This window comes from Carassius auratus, unplaced genomic scaffold (genome assembly GCF_003368295.1).
Source record: "Carassius auratus strain Wakin unplaced genomic scaffold, ASM336829v1 scaf_tig00017200, whole genome shotgun sequence".
Lineage (NCBI taxonomy): Eukaryota > Metazoa > Chordata > Actinopteri > Cypriniformes > Cyprinidae > Carassius > Carassius auratus.
The window spans coordinates 37,109-54,202 of NW_020524753.1; the positions used below are offsets into that span (position 1 = coordinate 37,109).

At 38.4% G+C, this 17,094-nt stretch overlaps 1 pseudogene; it reads left to right on the plus strand.

The window, feature by feature from the left end:
* Positions 1-2,755: 2,755 nt before the first annotated feature.
* Positions 2,756-17,084, plus strand: LOC113075589 (formin-like protein 1; annotated as a pseudogene).
* Positions 17,085-17,094: the final 10 nt, after the last annotated feature.

Sequence of the window (17,094 nt, forward strand, 5' to 3'; positions counted from 1 at the left end):
CCAAATTAAAAAAAAAAAAAAAAACCATTTCATCTCAACGAATAAGAATACTTCATGAGACCAGTTAAAAAAATAACTTTTAGTGATTTATTGGCCTTCTGGAAAGTATGCTCATTTTCTGTACATGTACTCAATACTTGGTAGGGGCTCCTTTTTTAATTACTGCCTCAATTCTGCGTGGCATGGAGGTGATCAGTTTGTGGCACTGTTGAGGTGTTATGGAGGCCCAGGTTTCTTTTTACAGTGCCCTTCAGCTCATCTGATGTGATGATTGTGATGATTTTGCCTAACATTTAAAAAAAAAAACCACCAATTCACATCTCAACTCATTAGAATATGGTGACATGCCAATCAACTCAAAACACCAAAGGTTACACCTCTAAGGTTTCCTGTGCCTTCAAAATGGTCTCTCAGTTTGGTTCACTAGGCTACACAATAATGGGGAAGACTGCTGATCTGACAGTTTTCGAGAAGACAATCATTGACACCCTTCACAAGGAGGGTAAGCCAAAAACATTCATTGCCAAAGATGGCTGTTCACAGAGTGCTGTATCCAAGCATGTTAACAGAAAGTTGAGTGGAAGGAAAAAGATGCAAAACCAACCGACAGCCTTATGAGGATTTTTAAGCAAAATCGATTCAAGAATTTGATTGAACTTCATGAGGAATGGACTGAGGCTGGGGTCAAGACATCAAGAGCCACCACACACAGACAAGTCAAGGAATTTGCTGAACCACCGACAACCTCAGAGGCGTCTTACCTTGGCTAAGGAGAAGAAGAACTGGACTGTTGCCCAGTGTCCAAAGTCCTCTTTTCAGATTAGACCAAGTTTTGTATTTCATTTGGAAACCAAGGTCCTAGAGTCTGGAGGAAGGGTGGAGAAGCTCATAGCCCAAGTTGCCTGAAGTACAGTGTTAATCTTCCACAGTCTGTGATGATTTGCAGTGCAATGTCATCTACTGGTGTTGATCCATTCTGTTTTATGAAAACCAAAGTCGCTGCAGCCGTTTACCAAGAAATTTTGGAGCACTTCATGCTTTCTTCTGTTGACCAGATTTTTGAAGATGCTGATTTCATTTTCCAGCAGGATTTGGTACCTGACCACACTGCCAAAAGCAAAATGACCATGGTGTTGGTGTGCTTGACTGGCCAGCAAACTCACCAGACCTGAATCCCAAAGATAATCTATGGGCTATTGTCAAGAGGAAAAAATGCAGATGAGCTGAAGGCCACTGTCAAAGAAACCTGGGCTTCCATACCACCTCAGCAGTGCCAGAAACTGATCACCTCCATGCCACGCCGAATTGAAGCAGTAATTAAAGCAAAAGGAGCCCCTACCAAGTATTGAGTACATTTACAGAAAAATAACATACTTTTCAGAAGGCAAACAATTCACTAAAAAGTTTTTTTTTTTTTTTACTGGTCTCATTAAGTATTCTAATTTGTTGAGATGAAATGGTGGGTTTTTGTTAAATGTGAGCCAAAATAATCACAATTAAAAGAACCAAAGACTTTAACTACTTCAACTTTTCCAAAACATTCTAATTTATTGAGCTGCACCTGTACCTCTGTCTGTCTCTGTCTCTCTCTGTCTATCTGTCTGTGTCTATCTCTGTCTGTCTGTCTGTCTCTCTGTCAGTCTCTCTATCTATCTATGTCTATCAATTAAATTTAAAATGACTGTATATTATACATTATTGTCAAAGCGTAGTACATATAATAGTAATAATAATAATAATATAACAATAATAATAATTAAATTAACATCACCGTAATATAATTGAATATTATAACATCTTAGAAATATTAAACTGTAACAAATTATAATGTGCAAAAATTTGATACCAAAGTCTTTAACTTACATAGAAACACACATTCGGATCACTGTGGTGGACACTAGGGTAACACACTGAGGTCAGACACAACACAAATTCACCACATTCTATCTATGTCTGTCTGTCTGTATAAAACTTAAAGTCCTGGCTTTGAAAAAACGATTTTAAAAACTTTTATGCTGTTACTGCCGGAGGAGAAAACAACAAAATAATTATTCTGCACATTAAATAGTGTATTATCGGATTTGTTTAGTAAAATTTAAACAGTAATATATTTATGACCAGCAGAACATAACAGTAAATATTAAATTAAACCAGTTATATTTAATATTTAATAAATTTAATTAAAATACAATAAATAAATTAAATATTAATATACAACATTAAACAAATGTGATAGTCTGTCAAATAAAAAAACATAAAAAAGTCAAATTGTTTATCAGTACAGTACAGTAAGGTCCAGTTAGCTAAAGGTAGTTTATGTATTAACTTATGTTAACTATCAATCTGCAATATATTTGTTACAGTATTTATCAATAAATGTTCTGGTTAATGAAAATACAACTGTTCTTGTTAGCTCAGGTCCATGAAATAATATGAACAGAGTCAATTTTTGATTGTATTTATGTATAAGTAAATGTTGAAATTAACTGAGACTTCTAAATGCTTTAGGCCAAAAAAAATAGAAATAAAATAAATAAGATATTAGGTCAGATTGAGAAAACAAGTAGCCTTGTTACAACAAGCCCTGATCAACAGCATCAGTGTCGTAAGATACATACAGTACATAATATGCACACGAGTGGTGTGATATGTTTTAGATCATCATATTGTTTTAAATATAAACAGAATTTAAACCGACACACCCAGCGTTCTCTCTCTCTCTCTTGTGCGAGGTACACAGGAAGCGTGGATGCTTCTGCTTTTTTCTGTGGTTTCCTCCTGCTGTCACAACTGCTTCTCTCTCATTTCTGTAACACACACCAGTGTGCTCGGACAGGTGCCTTCATCTAAATTTGCCAACGTCTGTATATTCTTCTGGAAGAAACTTCTGCAGGCTTGATCAGAGGGGGTGGACATAAAGGAAGATGCTCCAACATCTGAAGCACTCACATGATAGGCAGACAACTGGAGACAAGGCCTGCTACGCTGGTAATCAACACACTCAGCCGCACTGAGAGGCTGAAGAGCTGAACTTTCAAAGGCACCTCTATTGTCTTTATTGTGAAAGTATAAACAGAGGCTCTTCTTCCTTTTTTTGACTAAGTAAAGGTTCTTTTTACCCTCCATTTTGAAATCGGAGGAATTTTCTGATTGTGAGTTTGACTTCAAGTTCTCATCCTCATTGAGAGCTTCTTCACAGTCACGTGCACCGTCCTGCACACAGTTTTCAGTTCGAAAGGTATCTCTAAAAGCATGTCCTAAAAGACTCCACGTGCTTCCACCTACACTGGATCTGAGTGACTACAAAACTTCAAACAGTGGATTGTTCCCTTCGGATTGCAGAGAGGTTTGTCTGGGTTTCTCCAGAGTTTGGTCTTTTGGAATTGCCAGTGGTTGATCCAGAAAGAGTTCAGTATCCTGGAATTCCTAAGGAAAGTTGTGATGGGCAACGCTGCCGGCGGGTTGGAGCAGGTGGATGGGCCTGAGACCAAAGGCTCAACAGGAGGCTCAAACGCTGCTCCCACCACATCCAAAAAGAAATGTGCCCCTACTAAACTACCCATGCCTCCTGAGGAAGAGCTAGAAGAACGCTTCAGTGTGGTTTTGGTGAGTACTTTTTAAACATTATATACCAACACAGCAAAAGCGGCTAATCTTGATACTTCCTGTTCTGATTTTAAAAAAACAGCCATGCTAGGAACTACAACAGTATTAGATTCTCTGTCTTTGCATTTTTGGAATCTAATTACTAGCTGTAGAGAAACACACTCTTCTTGTATCCTTGACGCATTGAGAGTGATCATCTAAGAAGAAAATCAAATACAATATGAACATTTCAAAGCAAATGCAGTGTTCCCCCTGAAATGCAAGATGAAGTAACATTTGGAAAAACACTTCTGACTTAATGCACTTTAGTTCCACATGGGCTTGTGGCAGTGGTGGGATGACAAATTAGGCAACTTCTTAAGAGAAGTCATAAGATAAAAAGAGGTCCTGTATTTTCGGTGACGACTGACCTTTGTTACGTCTTTCGCTTCACTGCAAGACAGGAACTTTCCTTAAGGAAGCTCAGTTATCTTCCATTTGGGTCCACTTCAGCAACACATTATAAGCCTGTTTTCCATTCACAATAAATATTATGACTTCTCATAAATGTGACTTAAATCTCACATAAGGATTTTGTTTCTTGTTTTTAACTTCTCAAAATAACATTATAATTTTACCAAAGTAAAAAAAAAAAGTACTTCCATATAACAAATGGCCATTTGATGTTTCTGAGCATTCTCTTATTTGTCCATGCACAGTAGGGCACAACCAAACTGTAAAGTACTGTATGAAGGAGTTTGGGACAATCCTTGCAATTTTGTCCTTGACCCCATAAATTCAAGTAACTACTACCCTGATCAGATTGCTATTGTGTTCTAATGGATATATATGCATTACAAGGTCACACTTCAGAGAGATGTCTTCATTACAGGCTAAACTGTGCTTCATTTATAATACCAACTTTATTTAGTCTCCATTTTATTCACTCTCTTGCACCAGTAGACCACAGTTAGTCCAACACCCCCACCCCACCCCGCTCTCTCTGTTCCTCCAGTAACCACTCAATGTGTTTCTAAATGTGCTTTCGCTCTTTATGCACACAACCTTAAAAAATAACCATGCTCAGAGCGGAAACGTCTTAGTGCTTTAGAAGGAAACACCCAAGATCACAGCGTTTCTTCATTAAACTTTACACCGTTTTTTTACAAACCCCACCCTTTTAATTTGGTTGAAAGGTGCCATTCTAGATCTGATGTGAAAGTAAAAAACATAAAGCTTATAATGATGACTTTTTGTGTGTTTAAGGGTAAGATGTAGCAACTTAGCCTTGTTTTCAGGAAGTCACATTGTGTCAGACTGATGACTGACACAGCATATTATCTTAAGCAGATAAACTTGAGGGAAAAATAATATGTACATAATATAATAATTTACTCAAAAATGATAATTGTATCATCATTGACTCGCGCTAATGTCATTCCAAACCTGTATGACTTCTGTGAAACAACAGTGGACCCCACAGACTTTTATTGAGACAGTTTTCAAAATTTCCAAAAAAAACTGAAAACTAAAAATGAAATAAAGCGAAATAGTCGCCTAAATGGTGTCAGGGTTTTAATTTTTGTCTGAAATATGCCTTTAACCCTTTATCTGTCACCCCCATATTTGAACATAGAAAATCCAAATTATTATAGTTCATGAACAAACACAATTTGTAATATGATTTTAATGTACTATTTCCATGTTAATGCAGTGTCTGATTTGAAAACGGTTCTCACAGAATGAGATTTTAACCTTTCAATTGCTATGTATACTCACCTAAAGGATTATTATGAACACCTGTTCAATTTCTCATTAGTGCAATTATCTAATCAACCAATTACATGGCAGTTGCTGCAATGCATTTATTATTGGTGTGGTCCTGGTCAAGACAATCTCCTGAACTCCAAACTGATTGTCAGAATGGGAAAGAAAGGTTATTTAAGCAATTTTGAGCGTGGCATGGTTGTTGGTGCCAGACGGGCCGGTCTGAGTATTTCACAATCTGCTCAGTAACTGGGATTTCTAGGGTTTACAAAGAATGGTGTGAAAAGGGAAAAACATCCAGTATGCGGCAGTCCTGTGGGCGAAAATGCCTTGTTGATGCTAGAGGTCAGAGGAGAATGGGCCGACTGATTCAAGCTTATAGAAGAGCAACTTTGACTGAAATAACCACTCGTTGCAACCGAGGTATGCAGCAAAGCATTTGTGAAGCCACAACATGCACAACCTTGAGGCGGATGGGCTACAACAGCAGAAGATCCCGCCGGGTACCACTCATCTCCACTACAAATATGAAAAAGAGGCTACAGTTTGCACAAGCTCACCAAAATTGGACAGTTGAAGACTGGAAAAATGTTCCCTGGTTTGATGAGTCTGGATTTCTGTTGAGACATTCAGATGGTAGAGTCAGAATTTGGCGGTGGTGGTGGTGTAATGTGATGTTTTCTTGGCACACTTTAGGCCCCTTAGTGCCAACTGGGCATAGTTTAAATGCCATGGCCTTCCTTGAGACCATGTCCATCCCTTTACGACCACCATGTACCCATCCTCTGATGGCTACTTCCAGCAGGATAATGCACCATGTCACAAAGCTCGACTCATTTCAAATTGGTTTCTTCAACATGACAATGAACTCACTGTACTAAAATGGCCCCCACAGTCACCAGATCTCAACCCAATCTTTGGTATGTGGTGGAACGAGAGCTTTGTGCCCTGGATGTGCATCCCACAAATCTCCATCAAATGCAAGATGCTATCCTATCAATATGGGCCAACATTTCTAAAGAATGCTTTCAGCACCTTGTTGAATCAAAGCCACGTAGAATTAGGGCAATTCTGAAGGCGAAAGGGGGTCAAACACAGTATTAGTATATGGTGTTCCTAAAAATCCTTTAGGTGAGTGTACTCCATAAGGTTTTCTAAAGCTTGATAGGGAAAAAGGCAACGAAAAAAGACTTTTTGTGACAAAATTCAAATCTCCTGTCATGATGTAGATTTTTTTTTAAAAGTGTGCGCTCTTGTCATAAATGAATCTATTTCTGTTTCTACATAATTTGTAACAAAAAACAATGGTATGTGTATATATGATTTGCAACTATATACAGTACGTCATGATTAGATTAGGATTTAATCGTAATATAGTGAAGTAGAATAGGGGACAGGTGACAGTTAAGAGGTTAACAATCTGAAGAAAGCCAAAGAAGGAACAATAATTGCATCATAACACATTTTGTAATTTCCTTCTCTATGTCTGTTCCACCAACGACTTGCATCTGATATAAGTGGTGATTATCAGTATTACAAATTCATAATGTGAATGGCAAATCAGACGTTATTTGAAACTAAGATCAGACGGCAGTATACATGTTAATGCCAATCTCTTTCATAAACCGTAATCAGACTTTCCCAAGCCATCAACATCAAAAACCAATTAGTATTTTAACACTGATAGTTTAACAGTTTAAGCCTGGTTCTGGGTTACGTTTTTGATATCCAGTATTATAGTTGTAATCAGTCTATTGAAATCCAGCACTTTGGGTTGGATATGCATTGTGCACATCAACCAATAAGAATAGCAGTGTGTTTACTCCTAAGTGTATTAATACTGATACTGCAGGAATTTGAATCCATGAGTCTGCTAGCATGTTTGTACAGTTCTTCTAGAAAGGATTTCAACTGTGAACCTAATTTCTCTTCTCAGAGCTCCATGAATCTGCCTCCTGACAAGATGAAGCTCCTGAGTCAGTATGACAATGAGAAGAAATGGGAGCTGGTCTGCGATCAGGTGAGTCGATCAACTTTCAACATTATGTGTTTCAAATAATGGCAGCAAAGTAGAACTGAGAGCATCTTGATCGTTTCTCCCGTTTACTTCTCATTTAGAGAGTGAGACATTACTCATATTGAAATACGTCATGAATTAGTCATATTGAAATGCATAAGGCATTGCATTTTTTGAGCAGTTTATTCTGTGTATCTCCAATACTTCATGTCTGCAGTGTAGGTGAACTTTGAGAGGAAGTTATCTGCTAGACTACATTTAGACAAACCAGAAACCTAAAAGAGATCTTTACACTGTGACACAAATACAAAAACCAAACTCACACAAGTTATTTGAAGACTGTAACCAGGGCTCAAGCAACTGCAACCAGTTTATATAAGAGTCTGAAAGATTAAAAGTAGGGCTGGTAATTTAACACGTTAATTAGATTAATTATGGACAAAAATAACGTGTTAAAATTATTAACGCATTTATCGCACTTGCCCCGCCCCAGACCTATGTGGATCATCTGCCATTTCATACAGTTGATTGATGACTAATATGAGGCAGAGCAACAATATCCCTAAAATTCAAGGTATTGGGCAAAATGCCCCGATTGAACTTTTGTCTCATATTTACATCACATAGTTAAGAAATATCACACGAGCTGTAGGCTAAGTGCAATACCACACAAGTGCAAATGTGATACTCATCTTATACAACAGTTCATTAAGAAGTTAATATTGTGTTATTTTAGACAGAATGTTGTCTGTTTTGCTGAATTTTGACAACCAAAATATCAAAACAAATCAGACCAGTTCATCCCCGAGCAACCCACAGTGGCATTTCATTTCTTTATCTACGTTATGAACGAATTTGGTGAACCATTTGGCACGTTGAACCATTGGCCATAGTCGCCTTGGCTTTGAAGTGGTGCTGCACAGACCGATCGGTGTATGACCTCAAAGTACCGCGAGAGTGATTAAAAAGCACAGAGTCGTCCGCTCTCTAAGCTCTTGCGGTACTTTGATGTCACATGACGATCGGTCTGATGGTGATGATCCACTTCAAGTCGAACCTAATGATTCAGTGAACCATTCATAAAGAACCATTTACTTCACTCCTAAATGAATCAGCCATTTGAACCGAGGCAACCTCCCGCTCTCTCTCTCGTGAAGCCAACAAGGAAGTGACTAAAACTGCAATTCATCGACTGGCCTCTTGAGGCTGGCTGCAAAAGGGAGTGAATCACATAGCCTCCCGATGTTAAAATGCCCAACTTTACAGCAGAAAAAAACCTGTTTACAGCCCCATTTTGGCCTTCATGGCAACTGCTAGCGGTGTGATTTTTTTTTTTTTTTATAACTCATCCGTTTAAATTATATTAAGACTTAAAGTTCTGCCTAATTAAGGGCGTGGTCACTTGAGTGACAGGTGGATTGCCGCTGCTGCTGTCACCGCTGTCAAGCTAGGTGGGTGTGGCTTCAGCAAACAGCTCCCGCCTTTTTGTCCATTTTCAATTGTCCGGGAGAGTCGTGCGTGACGTGCTGCCAAGATGGCGACGACCCGCTCTGCACACTTTAAGCTCTAAAAAACGCACTTTCGGAGTCTACGGGTGACATCACTGACACTACGTCCATGTTTTTATACAGTCTGTGATTTGAATGAATCAAACGAATGAATTAATGACTCGATGACTTAAACATTCAGACATTTACACCCCCTACTGGCGGTTTTAAAGAAATTAAAGAAATTATTTAATATTTTCATAGTAATAAAATAAAGAAAATAACTTTTTAAAAATATAGTTCACCCAACCAAAAATGGCAATTCTGTCATCATTTACTCACATGGTCCTTAAAAATAAGCTATATGTAATAGTTTATCAAACAAAATATTTATTGCTGAACCTACTTTTTGTAATCTCTGTTTGATGCTTTACACAACAATGACTTTAAATGAACTTTTCAGAGTAATTTCTCCAAATTTGATGTGTGATTAATAAGATTAATTAATCACCACATCATGTAATTAATAAGATTAAACATTTTAATCTCCTACCAGCCCTAATTAAAAGTAAAACAGCTTTTAATTCATCACTCCATTCATACATATATCAGGAGAAATGTAAAAGCTTTTCAAGTGTCTCTAAGTGCTGATTATAAGTGCTCCAATGAATGATCTGACCTGTCTTTCTTGTTCTATGTTGTTACAATATAATTAAAAAGACAGGTTGGGGCATTTGTTGTGATCAGTTTCAGAAAATAGAGAGCCTATAGAAAGGAAAAAACAACAACAGCGGTAAACTCTTTCTGTAATTGGTGTTAATTTAAGTAGGCTTACAAACTTTTGCAACGGAGGTGTATTCTTAAGTTCAGATATATTTTTGCTGAACCATTTAATAACCGTAAAAAGAATGATGCAAGTGTGTGGTTGAAAGAGATGATGTAAAGGATGATAGCGAGCAGACGTGGAGGGGAAAATAAGAGCACAGGGATGAGGTCAGACTCTAAGGTGCTGAAACTGTCTACGCACTTCCTGTGGTAATATTTATGTCTCTATGACAACTGTGGGATGCAAGTTTTGTAGCTATGCATGCAGAAAGCACAGGTTGTTATAACAACGAATGCACACAAATGAAATGTATTTATTATGGGCATTATGTAGGCAATATAACCACCTTTAGGGGAAATATGTATTAATATGACTTAAATAAAATCAATAAGTATCTGAGATTGATGTACAGGACAGTTTAAAAGTTTGGGGTCAGTAATATGTTTTATTTATTTAGTAAGAATGAATGCTTTTATGATGCATTAAATTGTTTAAAAGTGGCAGTACTGTACTGTAAATACATTTATAATGTTACCAAAGCTTTCTGTTTCACATAAATGCTCTTCTTTTGAACATTATTCATCTAAAAATGTATCTTGATTTCCACAAAAATATGAACTGTTTCCACTATTGCTAATAAATAAATGTTTCTTGGGCATCAAATCGGTATGTTAATTAAAAATGATTTCTGAAGGATCATGTGACTGAAGTCTGGAGTAATGATGCTGAAAAATTCACAGAAATAAATGACCTTCTAAAATGTGTTCAAATAAAACTGAACTTTTGTTACATCATATTTCACAATATTACTGTTCTTATTGTATTTTAATCAAAGCAACTATGGGCGTAAGAGACTTCTTTTAAAAACATTATAAAGTCTTGCCAAACCCCAAACATTTGAATTATATTATTCAAACTTTATATTATTTCATCACTATTTCATCAAAACGTGGTTTTAATATCTTAAATATCACAGCTGGAAAGCAGTCCATTTATTGTTTCTCTTTCTCCTGGTGTCTTTTAGGAGCGATTTCAGGTGAAAAACCCTCCCTCGGCTTACCTGACTAAAATCAAGAGCTTCTACCAGGACCAGGGTGGAGTTGCACGCAGGGTCAGTACATTACTCTCTTTCTGTTCTGTCTTTCCCTCACCCCCATACTCTCATTTCTCTTTTACCCCATCAGTGCTTACACCCACCTGCCTAAAAAGCCCAAATGACAACTCAGTTTAGAGTCTTGATGAGAAGTGAATGAGTATCTGTCAGTGAGTCATCTTATCTCTGTGATTCCTTCTCCGCAGTTCAAGAAACGTGTGCAGGAGTCAACTCAAGTCCTAAGAGAGCTGGAGATCTCGCTGAGAACCAATCACATTGGGTTAGTGGCAGCCGTGCTGCTGCTCCTGAATAAACCTGAAAGATCATTTTGCACCTGAATAATTGAAAACCTCCATAGATGCATATCATGATATTCCTTTTGTACTCTATAGGTGGGCTCAGGAGTTTCTGAACGAGGAAAACCAAGGCTTGGATGTCCTGGTGGACTACTTGTCTTATGCACAAAGTGATGCGCCGTATGTTTATTCTGTCTAAGATTTCCCATTTAAAGTCAATCCTACAGTAGATTTGAACAAGAAGTAACTACAATTCACTTGCCATTTTAAAAAGAAATGTTCCAATATATATATATATATTTTTTTTTTTGCAGTAATGCCATACAAGGACAACTTTTGGTTCCCTAAAGAACTTTTCAGTGAACAGCTCTTAAAAAAAACCTATTGCACTCTTGAAACTGATAGTTTCACTAAGATTATTTAACATTTATAGAACCTTTCCATTACACGAAAGGTTATTTATAGTGTAAAAAGGTTCTTTAGATTATTACATTGTTCTTTACTCTAAGGAAAAATTGTTCTTTTAAGAACTGCTCACTGAAAGGTTTTTAGGGGAACCCAAAATGCTGCTTCTGTGCCATTTGCGTTAAAAAGCCCCCTTTGAAGCCTTTTTGTAATAGTGTAGTGTGAAGGAGATTTTACAAATCCAAAGAACCCTTTGTAGAATGGAAAGGTCCCACAGATGTTAAAGGTTCTTCATGGAACCATAGCTGCACAGAAAGAAAGTTTATTTTTCAGTGGGGCTAAAAATGAACTCCGATTCTGTGCCAACGTGTTTCTTAGGTTTGAGGTGGAGTCTGTGGAAAACGGCGGATCTGTATCAGACAACAGAAGGTTGTCAGAGAGATCAGTGGAGGATCTAGCCAAAAATGTGAACCATTCTTCCACACATGGCGTGGGCAGAGCGGCCCGTGCATTCACTGTCCGGTGAGTCATCACTACAGCACACCCCAAAATACAGCGATCGCTGTACAGGACTAAAATGAAGAAACCATGTCATTTAGATGTCATTCTTTTTAAGATAAGTGTACTCAGATCTTCATCATCTTTTGTTCATTCCCTGCCTTTTCACATTAGAATAAGTAACTTGACCCATAGCAGAAAAACTATGCGAAACGCCCGATTGGCCACCCAAAGAGATGACGTTCACCTCTGCATTATGTGTCTGCGTGCTATCATGAATTATCAGGTATGTTGGTGTGAGGAACACATACAAACACTAGACTCGGCTACTCAAATGTCATTTTAGGAGCTCTTTGGGACTCACCATTTTTTGTTTTCAGTCTGGGTTCAATTTAGTCATGACTCACCCCAGATGTGTCAATGAAATTACACTCAGCCTCAACAACAAAAACCCCAGGTGAGTGTTTTTTTGTGGGGTGTAGGGTTGTGTATTTGTTGTGAGAGTTTGTGATACATTTCAATACACCGTCCATAGGACTAAGGCTCTTGTGCTGGAGCTGTTGGCTGCAGTGTGTCTGGTTCGAGGAGGACATGACATTATCATCTCAGCCTTTGATAACTTTAAAGAAGTAAGATGACCAGCCTTCTACACATACACATACACATTCATATTCACATTTTTTTAATCAAATGGGATGTCCTCATAAAATGGTTCAGTCAGGTTTTGCATATGGTCAAGATACATTTTCTTCTGCCCATATGTATTCTCTTAAAAACTTGAACTCTTCTTAATATTTTACCTCCTCTCAGTGTACTCAGAAACTTGTATTATTATTATTATTATTATTATTATTATCAAAGCTGAAAACAGTTGTGCTGCTTAGTGTTTTTTTTTTGTGGAAACCTTTCTAAAAAAATGTATTTTATTAATCTTTTTGAATATTATAAAACGTCTTTACTGAGACTTTTTTCATCAATTTAATGCATCCTTTCTGAAAAGAAAGAAAAAAAATTACGCTACCAATACTACACAAATACCTTTCAGAAACTATAGTACAAGTCTAGACATTTTATAGCGTAGAATAGCTCAACACTAACTTCTATATTTGGCCCATCTTCTCACAGGTGAGTGGAGAGAAGAACCGCTTTGAGAAGCTAATGGAGTACTTCATGTATGACGACAGCAATATAGACTTCATGGTGAGCTTTGATATGAATCACATCTATTGTCAGTTATAAGAAACGTGACTGTCTGCTTGCTTTTTTCTTTCTTCTTTTTGTATAATGAATGCTTTTAAATCTTCTTCTTCACAGGTGGCTTGCATGCAGTTCATAAACATTGTGGTCCACTCAGTGGAGAACATGAACTTCCGTGTGCACCTTCAGTATGAGTTTACCCAGCTGGGTCTCGACCAGTACTTAGAGGTAAGACTAGTGTACAGAACAGACAAATACTTTATTAAAGCATAACGTGCACCTTAGACATAATTAACGTAGGACTGGGATCCTATATTTGAGATGCTTTATACGCAGAGTGTATTTATCAAGTTGTGCATTATCCTTGTAATGTACCACACAACTGTTTGTGTCCGCAGTCCTTAAAGGAGATGGAAAGTGAGAAGTTGCAAGTACAGATCCAGGCGTACTTGGATAATGTGTTTGATGTTGGAGCTCTGCTGGAGGATGCAGAAAATAAAGGGGAAATAATGGAGCAATTTACAGAACTGCAGGAGACCAATGCACAGGTTAACTTTACTCTACGGACACAATGCAATTTGCACATAATCATCTGCTGCATAGTGCACATGCCTCATGTTGCAGGTGGGCTGTTCTGTTCCTCATATGTCTGTGTATATTCTTGTGTTGTAGCTGAATGCCAGATTGCAGGAATATGAGAATGGAGCAATGGAAAAAATGGCAGAACTAGAGCAACAACTAATGCAGGCCACTAAAGAGTCAGCACTGCTTAAGGTACCACACTGCATTTTCCTTTCTTTGCATACTATCTATACTATATACTAGTAGTTGTTAAGATTACATTTACATTTAGTCATTTAGCAGAACCATTGTCTCAAACCTTTACCTGTGTGTGTAACAGGAGAGTTTGCGAGAGTCCTGTGCCCAAGTAAGCACCTTGCAGCAGCGAGAACGAGAAAGAGAGATTCAGAGAGAGAGAGAACGAGAGCAGGAGCGTCAGTCACAGCCCTCCCAGGTAGAGAGAGAGAGAATCAGAAAGGCGAGTGAAAAGGAGTCCGTACTGGAGGAGAAGCTGAGGGGACTGGAGGAGAAGGGCCTAGTCCGACTGGAGCGCACAGCCTCTGGGAGCTTGGACATCGAAGTGATTCCAGTCACCATAGAAAAAATTGTTACTCAAACAGGTAGGAGCACTTCTGCAAAAGTTCTCCTTCTGCTTCGCATCCAAAATGAAAAAGATCATGAACTTTTTTTTTTTTACTGTTCTCTGAGGTTCACTTATGATTTTATCAAGATATAACATTATATTTTGCATTCAAAAAAGCGTCAGAATTTAGAAGTAATAAGCAATTTCTGTCCTGTTTTGACCTCCTCATCAGAACGTTCCATTTGAATAGACGAAACCGATTGTAGACTCAGAAGTAAACCACTGCTGTGATTGGCTAACAGTGGTGTATGTTTGACAGCCTACATCCTTCACAGAGGACACCGCTGTGATTAAGATTAAAAATCCATAAATACTAATTACATATCAAACGATCTGTAATGACAGACAAAGCAGAAGTGACTACTAATGAAAACAGTTACTCACATTTGTGATGTGCGACATCGGATTCAATATATTCGGAATAACATCCACTATTAGTTTAAATCTTTCTTAAAATCCTGCATCGAATTGTGCCTTGTTTGTAAAAGAATCCATGGTAGAATGAAGCAAACAAAGGACCACGTTCTGGTTTGGTCTGGCACCTCATAAAAAATAAATTTCATCAAATAAAATTTGGTTTCTGCATAGACCTGCGTCTGCCCTCTCTCATTATTTAGGCAGCGATGTAGAAGCAGGTGTTTGAACATCTTCTGCAGAGGCGGTGTTTATCCACACTGTTTTTGTAGTACACTGACCTTTATTAAAAGATCAAGTGATTTTTGATTGATGCTTCTAGTTTACTCAAAATGATTACATTTAGCTGGCTATGTTGATAATATAATCTGTTTAATGTTCATAGTGACTGTGTCAGATCCAGCTTCTCAAACATCGTCCCCTCCAGCTGCTGCACCGCCTCCACCTCCACCTCCTCCTCCTCCACCTGGAGCTGCAGCAACCCCTCCTCCTCCTCCTCCTCCACCTCCTCCTCCTGGATGTGAAGGTATTTCCACCTCCCCCTCCTCCTCCTCCTCCTGGTGGAGGTCCTCCACCACCCCCACCTCCACCTGGCTGTGGACCACCCACCCCCTCCAGGAGCTCCTCCTGCCCCTGGGGCTTGAAACAGGAGAAAGGTACAACTAAAGAAATTTAAATACTTATACAGACAAAAATGTTAATACTTATACAGACATGCAACCTGAGCAGTGTTCACTCTTAAAATAAAGATGATTCACGATGCCATTGAAGAACATTTTGGTCTAATGGTTCCATAAAGAACATCTGAAGAACCTTTCTGTTTCACAAAAGGTTTTTTTGTGGTGAAAGAAAGGTTCTTCCGATTATAAAAAGGTAATAAGGAGATGGTTCTTTAAATAACTTTTGACTGAATAGCTCTTTTGTGGAACCAAAAATAGTTCTTCTATGGCAGCGTAGTGAAGAACCTTTTGAAGCACCTTATTTTTTTAGAGTGTGACTGCATCTTCCATTGTTTCACACAGGACCAAAGGAACGGTAAACCAGTTCAACCAAAGTTTAGGATGCCTCTGTTGAACTGGCAGGCCTTGAAGCCCAATCAAGTCACGGGAAACGGTGTTTTAGCGAGCTGAATGATGAGCAACTGTTAGGGGTAACAGCAAAGAAATCCTTAAAATGCGCTCAAAATGAACCTGTATGACTCCTGGAGTTACACAAAATAAAATATTTCGAAGAATGAATATAATAAAAGCCAGTGAGGCCCAAAATTGTTTTGAAATCACTTTAAATAATTACATTTGTGTTCACAAAAGAAAGAATGTCATACAGGTTTAGAATAAATGAATTTACATTTTAGGGTGAACTATCTCTTTAAATACTTGATCAATTCGTCAGTTAATCTATTACACTCTCTCTGTCTCAGGAGCTGAATATGGATGTATTTGCAGAAGTGTTTAGAACCAAGGCTCAAGGTCCTCCTACAGATCTCTCCAAGCTCAAGGTTAAGGTGGTTGAGAAGGCACCTAGTAAGGTGTCCCTGTTGGAGGCAAACAAAGCCAAAAACCTTGCTATCACCCTCCGCAAGGGAGGCATGAGCCCCAATGACATCTGCACAGCCATTGAGAGGTATGTTTCAATAACAGCAAACTGCACCAAAAAAAAAAAAACTTTAAACCAACCTGAACCAGCATTGAAACTCTTCTCTCAGATATGATCAGCAGTCTCTGAGTCTGGACTTTCTGGAGCTTCTGGAACGTTTTATCCCATCGGAGTATGAGATGAAGCTACTGCAGAACTACGAGAAGGAAGGGCGGTCACTAGAGGACCTGAGCGAGGAGGACCGATTCATAAGCCGCTTTGGTAAAATCCCACGCCTTGCTCAGCGAATCAACACCCTCACTTTCATGGGCAACTTCCCAGAGAGCATGAAACGTCTGCAGCCGGTCAGTTCACATCACTCTTTGGCTGTTGTACCTAGTATAATTCAAATGTTTTATTCAAAAGTCATTTCAAAAGTCCCCTACCTGTTTCTTTAGCAACTAGATGCAATCATTGCAGCTTCCGTGTCCCTCAAGTCTTCATCAAAGCTGAAGAAGATGTTAGAGGTGAGTAGACCTCATTTGTGCTTCGAGGTACAGTATGCATTGTGTGCTCCTTCAGTGCTGCTCACTTATCATCCTCCTGCTTCAGATCATCTTGGCTTTTGGGAACTACATGAACAGCAGTAAAAGAGGAGCAGCGTATGGGTTCCGTCTGCAGAGTCTTGATCTGGTGAGTGGGTTTGTAGACTGGAACTTTAAAACTCATA